The sequence below is a fragment of the Lycium ferocissimum genome, chromosome 3 (genome assembly GCF_029784015.1).
Source record: "Lycium ferocissimum isolate CSIRO_LF1 chromosome 3, AGI_CSIRO_Lferr_CH_V1, whole genome shotgun sequence".
Classification (NCBI taxonomy): domain Eukaryota; kingdom Viridiplantae; phylum Streptophyta; class Magnoliopsida; order Solanales; family Solanaceae; genus Lycium; species Lycium ferocissimum.
In genome coordinates this window covers 71602710-71608699 of record NC_081344.1, presented here as the reverse complement: position 1 = coordinate 71608699, position 5990 = coordinate 71602710, and the positions used below count along the sequence as shown (strand labels likewise).

The window sequence follows — 5990 nt, the reverse complement described above, 5'->3', positions numbered from 1 at the left end:
TCATACAAGAGTACCTAGATTGGCATTTCGCTTGTTGAGTGTTGTCGGATCCTTCAAAAGAGTACCGCTGGAATTTATATAAACATATATGATATATTCCAGCAGTACTGCTTGTTGAGTGTTGTCGGATCCTTCGAAAGTGTTGCCGCACCCGTGTCGAATCCTCCAAAAATGCACTACTTTGGAAGGATCCGACACGCACCCGACGACATTTTAGGAGAGTCCGAGTAACTTAGTCAAAGAGTACTGCTGGAATTTTTACCTGCATACGTTTGTTGAGTTGCATTTCCAAGTAACTTGGTAAAATATGGACAACACATGTATTTTCTAGTTTTAGGCCCGACTTAAAAATGTAGATTTTCAAGTTAGTTGGGAATATGTCATAGTAATATTGCTAAGTCCCCGGCAACGGCGCCAAAAACTTGTTGCTCCCAAACGCACACGCAAGTATACGTGGTCGTACAAGTAATGTGAGTTTAAGTCCGGATATCGATCCCACGAGACTTAGATTCTCTTGTTAAGCTAATTCAAATTCGGATGAAACTATTCAAGAAAGTGAAAATCAAGATGTTTATTGTACCAAACTAAAAGAAAAAGTAAACAATTTGTGATGGGTGTTTTTGTATTTGGGAATATCTTGACAAAGATTGTAAGAATTATCAGATGAGAGAAAGATCTAGGGTCATGGCTTTCGACAATCCAGTTGATCTTTGGACAATTCCACCTATTTTATTTCCTGGGTTACTAGTTGACGGGTTAATTATACTTTATGATATTCTCTCGAACTACTCACAAGCCTGTAGATGTTACTATAACGCCTATATCTCTATGGTCGTCAAAGGTAACAAGAACGCATTTATTTCTCCGTATTCAACTAAGTAGGGCTAAAAGGGTATATCTCTATCCTCGATGCGAAACGATTAAATTGAACAAACTCTATTTATTCTTATTACGTACGTGAATTCCTTTCAAGTCCAATTCGCACACCACGGATAGTGTCTAACTATTGGCCGGATAATCAAACAATTAAGATCAAGAATAAATAAGCAACCCAAAATATGAAAAATCAATAGATAATAATTGTCATCAAACCAACTTTCAAGTCTTTCGCCATACAATCCTAGAATTAAGAAGTTTAGCTACTCATGATTCGATCATAGACAAAAAATTCATGAATAATCTAGGGTTGAAAAAGATGAAAAAAATAAAATAAACCAGAGAGAAAATAGAACGGTGGCTTACGAGGTCTTTGAAATAATCCCGGCACCGTTCTCGGCTAATAAACGTCTATATATAGTCTAGGTAAAAACAAAAAATAAGGAAACCAAATCCTAGTCGAACCGGAAAGCTGCCTGTAACCCCGCTTTCCTTCCGCGTCGCGGAAGGATCGCGCGATGTTGCTCCCGCTTTCCTTCGCGATGCGAAGGATCGCCCGATAATACCGGGCTGGTTTTTTTGTCCGCTTTCTTCACGCGATGCGGATGAAAAGCGAGGCTTTCAGTTCACTTTTTTTTTTCACTTTTTGTTCATCGCTTGTGGCCTTCGACTCGTCTTCTCGTCTAATCGTCATATGCTCCAAAATCACTCACTTTCAGCACAGTTTTCCATCGTTTGTCATCTTCGTACCTATACACATGAAATATGACGACATAAGTTCAAATACGACGATTGCATCATGAATTAAGCGATAAAAGTCATAAGAGTAGGATGTAAAATGACACAAAACATGATATTTGTGCCAAATATCAAGTACTGCTGGAATTTTTACCTGCATACGTTTGTTGAGTTGCATTTCCAAGTAACTTGGTATAATATGGACAACACATGTATTTTCTAGTTTTAGGCGTGACTTAAAAATGTAGATTTTCAAGTTAGTTGGGAATATGTCATAGTCATGTTAGCATGTTTAATTTAGGTCATATGTGTTCCAGGAGTCTTTTAGCTCTATCAGAGATTTTTATGCTAGTAGAACATACAAAAACTTCTAGTACTTTGCATTTTTATTTTCACTTTGTATAATGTTAGCTTGAGATGAATTTAAATGGAGAAACATGGTCAATGAGGATTCATATAACCCCAACTTGTTTGAGACTGAGGCGTAGTCGTCGTTTATCTTTAGTTTTGCGTGAATAGCATCCATATGGACATAAATGCTACACCTAGTTTCTAAAATGTGTAATCAACATTTCGTACCAGTTTTAACGGTCTTCTTTTCTGATATATTCGTTTAGGATCAAAAGAAATGGAGTTCTTATTCAGAACACATAATGAGGAGACATCTAATTGCTCCTTCAATGGCCAGGACATCCAACAATGCCCGTTCTTGAGCAACATCAATAAGACAACAAGTTTGTCTTTCTTTTCTGCTCTGAACTTTCCCAACCCTGTAAGTTATAGTTTCTTAATCTTATTAGAGTCGGTGGTTCAAGTGATACGGTTATCCATGTGCTGTTCTACCTTTTAAACATAAACATGCAAGTTTTTTATAAGTATAAATATGCTAATTATTATTTTCTTTTATTCTTATGCTATTATTGCCTCTAATGCTTCATTGTTTCACACTTTAATCTCTAGTACTTTCAGGTAAAGGGAGGTTAAGGTCCAATTTTTTAAGATGGCCCCAAATTCGATATGGCGTTTAAAGTCTTCCATGAAAAAGATGGGGTTGTGCCACTTTCTGGAAGATCTTAACTTTCTAATGACAACATGGAAGTAGAGTCTGCCCCTCAATTTCATCCTTTAGCTGCAAAAGCTGCTACCATAAGTTTGTCATCATTCGGACCAGGAGGTCCTTTTAGTTTTGATTCTTTCTCTCGGAAATGGAATTCACGGAAGAAGAAGAAGAAGCCAGAGTCATCCAAAAAGAAAAAACCTTCATCTCAGGTATGTTTGCTGCGATTAACAAGAATATGCGGTATTGAAGAAGCCAATAATGTTATAATGTGATCATGTTTCTAAATTCTTGTTATTTGACTATCTACTTGAAAGACTGAGATGGTTGCAAAGTAAATGGGGTTAGTTGGCCAGGAAGTGGGATTTGTGGAACTTATTCTCTATCTTGTGGAGTCTAAAATGTGATGTTCAAAAAATGAAAGGAAGTGAAATGAATAGATAGGTAATAAAACTGTTACTACTTGAGATCGGGCTGAATATTCTCAAAAGTTACACTCTTTTGTAACATAATTGTCATGTCAAATGTCAAATGGTATTGTCATTTTTTCCAGAGATTCTGTCTATCAGATATCACAAGGAAATGGCACGAAACCTAACTATTCTCCTAGGAAATTGATAAGTTAACTTTATTTTTCCTTCAATTATTTTGATTTTTGTAGAATTACTCACACCGTTGGTTACTTTTGGTGGTATATCTCTTTGCTTATCTCTGTGCGTAAATGTTCTAGTCTATTGCTAGTTGTGAACTGAATTTATGTAGGATAAGACGATGACTTTGAGACACTGTAGGTAAAGTCTCACAATGTTGGAAGATTAAAATTAATTGTCATTGTGAGGAACAGGTGGGCTTCATTGAATTAATGTCCATTGTCTGCTATAAAGTTGGACAGTGACATTAGCATAAATGTTCATCGTAATTGGTCTAACTTGGTAAACATTTCTTGAATATCACTTCACAACTTATGTTGATAGGTTTTTCTTGTTTCTGCAAGATTTTTGAGAATATGCCTTTACAAAGTGTAATTATATGATATGTAATATTTGTAAAGAAATTGACTATAAGTCTTCTTGATGAAGTGCTGTGTTTTTCTGCAGAAATGTCATCTTATAAAGTTTGCCTTCTTTATTAACCCTTTTTTTGTATCTTCAGGACAAATCCTCTAAACAAGGCAATGGGAAATGATTGTTTGGAGTTAGGGGACTATCCCATGACCAAATCTTATAGAGCGGTTAGCGGTGTTCTCCCACTTGTGGCATCAGCTTTTCAATTGCCTCCTGGAATGAAGCTCAAATGCCCACCTGCAATTGTTGCTGCCAGGGCTGCCCTTGCCAGGACCGCCTTTGTGAAGACCGTGCAACCACAACCACTATCTTCAAAGATTTTTGTCATTGGAGCCTTGGGCATGGCAGCAAATATTCCACTAGGCATATGGAGAGAGCACACTGAGAAGTTCTCACTATCATGGTTTACTGCAGTCCATACTGCTGTTCCCTTCATAGCTATGCTGACGAAGTCAGTTGTGATGCCCAAAACAGCTATGGTATTAACCATTGCTGCTTCTATCTTGGGACAGGTCATTGGTTCAAGAGCAGAGTAACCTTTGAATAAAAGCAAAAGCCAAGAATCTTAAATTGGTAGCACAGACTCATTCACATGGTGTTATTGCAGGTCTCAACTCAATCCAGGTCAATGGTATGCCTGGTGTTCATTGTGGCACCCAGGGGATGCTTAAAGACCAACCCTCGAAAGAACCTGGCATTACTATCTCTCCATCTGCCAGTTTTTGTTTCTAAACTTTTTTAGAACTGGTAATTAAGCAGCAGATCTATAATGCTGCAAATAAGTGGTGTGTGACCCTTGCCACAGAGACCAAGAGATTTAACAGTAATATGCATTATTACATGTTTAGTGTTTGTATTAAGCTCTATGTAAAGGACAAATATTTCCATGACCTATATGGTTTGAGAGTTGCAGAATCCTCAAATACACTGTACTATTGGATGGAACCTCTATTATATAATATGAACCCATCATGTTCCCACTGCCCTCCACCCGACCTTATCGCTCTTCCTAAACTATTCATTGGGTTCTTTGTTGAGTTGAACACTCTTCCTAGCTCCTCGTTTCATGATTTATTTGAGTTGTTATTGATTGAGTTGAATGTAGATTATGTTGTTGGGCAGCACTCTTGTAAGTTTGCCACTAGTTTTTGATCAGTAATAAATTTACACCATAAGTTGATCAGTTTCAAAAAATCGTGAAAGGGCAAAAATGTTTAGGGTAGAGTTTACGCAGACCTTACCCCTACCTTGGGAGGTAGAGAGGTTGTTTTCGAAAGACCCTCGGTTCAAGATAAAGTATGACAAAAAAAAAAGTTCGGACAAGAATTGATGAAAGTAAAGTAGCAATGACAAAATACTAGAAATAAGCATTATGAATCATAGTAACAGTAACTGCAGCAAACTAATACGATAATTGAAGTACAAGAGACAACAGCTAGTAACGTAAAAATCGAAGGCCAAGAAACTACAAAGATAATACTACGCCTACTAGTATGGAAGCATACACGAGACAACAGCTAGTAACAGAAAATCAAAGGACAAGAAACTACAAAGATAATACGGAAAAGGCTCAAATATGTCATCGAACTATCGAAAATGGCTCATTTATGCCACTCATCAATAGTTTGGCTCATTTATGCCATCGAACTATCGGAAATAGCTCATTTATGCCACTCATTAATAGCTTGGCTCATTTGTATCATCATCTGTTACCAAATTGACTCATCCATGTCATTTTTCATTAACGCCGATTTTATAATACCAAATAGGACACGTGGCCTCCAATTAGAGGTCTACGTCGTTTAATTAAACCAGCCCAATTTTAAATCTCAAATTAATAAAAATCCGACCCATACACCCGACCTACCCACAACCATAATCTAGTTGGAGGCCATAAGTCATATCTGGTATTGTAAAATCGATGTTAATGAGAAATAGCATGGATGAGTCATTTTGGTAACGGACAATGGCATAAATGAGCCAAACTATTGATGAGTGGCATAAATGAGCCATTTTCGATAGTTCGATGGCATAAATGAGTCAAACTATTGACTAGTGACATAAATGAGCCATTTCCGATAGTTCGATGGCATATTTGAGCCTTTTGCGAAGATAATACTACGCCTACTAGTATGGAAGGATACACGAGACAACGTTCTACTACCTACTAACCTTCTACCCTAATTCACGTCCTCCACAACCTCCTATCTAAGGTCATGTCCTCGGTAAGCTGCATTTGTGCCATGTCCTATCTA

The 5990-nt window shown here is 37.3% G+C and overlaps 1 pseudogene; it reads left to right on the top strand.

The window, feature by feature from the left end:
- Positions 1–1897: 1897 nt before the first annotated feature.
- Positions 1898–4752, top strand: LOC132051254 (uncharacterized; annotated as a pseudogene).
- The last annotated feature ends 1238 nt before the right edge of the window (positions 4753–5990 follow it).